This window comes from Oncorhynchus keta, chromosome 25 (genome assembly GCF_023373465.1).
Source record: "Oncorhynchus keta strain PuntledgeMale-10-30-2019 chromosome 25, Oket_V2, whole genome shotgun sequence".
NCBI lineage: Eukaryota > Metazoa > Chordata > Actinopteri > Salmoniformes > Salmonidae > Oncorhynchus > Oncorhynchus keta.
The window spans coordinates 44,001,939-44,003,372 of NC_068445.1; the positions used below are offsets into that span (position 1 = coordinate 44,001,939).

Consider the following 1,434-nt stretch of genomic DNA (forward strand, 5'->3'; position numbering starts at 1 on the left):
GTGTCTGAGCTCTGCTGACTGCAAGGTCATCGCCAGAGTCCTGAAGCAGAGCCGTTACGTCACAGAGCTGATCCTAAGCGATGTGAGATTTCACAGAGCACTCAGGAAGCTGCTGCTGAAAATCCCACGAGAGTTCATCTCAGGTTAGAGACACATCTGTTCCATAGATCAGTCCAGGCTAATTTGTTGTTTTTAGAATCCCAGACTTTAGCTTTACAGGCTTGATGAATGACATTTCGCCTTTTCAAAAACGTTGCATCTCTTCATCTAAACTGGCTGACCTTGTCTCTCGTTTCTCTCTGACTCAGCCCCAGTAAAGCCATATTGGTTCAACTTGTACAAACTTGTAACAAGAATAATGCAGTGCATCATGCAGGATCCCTGGTTTAGAGCCCTAGGCGGGAGATGGACCTCAGTGAGATCATGCTGGATCCCTGGTTTAGAGCCCTAGGCGGGGAGATGGACCTCAGTGAGATCATGCTGGATCCCTGGTTTAGAGCCCTAGGCGGGGAGATGGACCTCAGTGAGATCATGCAGGATCCCTGGTCAGAGCCCTAGGCGGGGAGATGGACCTCAGTGAGATCATGCTGGATCCCTGGTTTAGAGCCCTAGGCGGGGAGATGGACCTCAGTGAGATCATGCTGGATCCCTGGTTTAGAGCCCTAGGCGGGGAGATGGACCTCAGTGAGATCATGCTGGATCCCTGGTTTAGAGCCCTAGGCGGGGAGATGGACCTCAGTGAGATCATGCAGGATCCCTGGTTTAGAGCCCTAGGCGGGGAGATGGACCTCAGTGAGATCATGCTGGATCCCTGGTTTAGAGCCCTAGGCGGGGAGATGGACCTCAGTGAGATCATGCTGGATCCCTGGTTTAGAGCCCTAGGCGGGGAGATGGACCTCAGTGAGATCATGCTGGATCCCTGGTTTAGAGCCCTAGGCGGGGAGATGGACCTCAGTGAGATCATGCAGGATCCCTGGTCAGAGCCCTAGGCGGGGAGATGGACCTCAGTGAGATCATGCTGGATCAGAAGGCCTGTCGTTCTCTGGCCCTGGTTCTGGAGTATTCAAAGGGGCTATCAGAACTGGACCTCAGCCGCTGCCAACTCACAGACCACCACCTACATCCTCTGCTCGCACACCTGCACAAAGTCCAAGTCCTGGAGTGAGTGTTTTTGAAGATGATAATGAAAATAAAACTCATATACATATTACTAGTTTTAAAAAAATGTAAAAAGCATATATTTTGGGAACGTCAATAGATTGTGATGTTGGGTATATAAAAGATTACAATGCCAATGTGGTTTTAACATTTTATAAAAACACAACGTTGCACTCACTGCTTGTGCATCTTTTAAGAAAATGTTATTTGCTCCAATCATCAGCATAATGTGACGCACCCAAAAAGACTGTTGCTAATTCGCTATGCACATGTTGC

At 49.2% G+C, this 1,434-nt stretch overlaps 1 long non-coding RNA gene across 2 annotated transcripts; it reads right to left on the minus strand.

Annotated features, from left to right (window-relative positions):
• Nucleotides 1-234: 234 nt before the first annotated feature.
• LOC127911941 (uncharacterized) lies at nt 235-1,138 on the minus strand. 2 transcript variants are annotated; one of them, XR_008079844.1, is made up of 4 exons: nt 1,004-1,133; nt 789-950; nt 573-734; nt 235-519 (listed from the first exon to the last, which is right to left on the minus strand). It is a non-coding gene; the product is annotated as an uncharacterized LOC127911941 (long non-coding RNA). The 2 variants fall into 2 exon arrangements; XR_008079843.1 differs by having other exon boundaries at nt 789-1,138.
• Between the last annotated feature and the right edge of the window lie 296 nt (nt 1,139-1,434).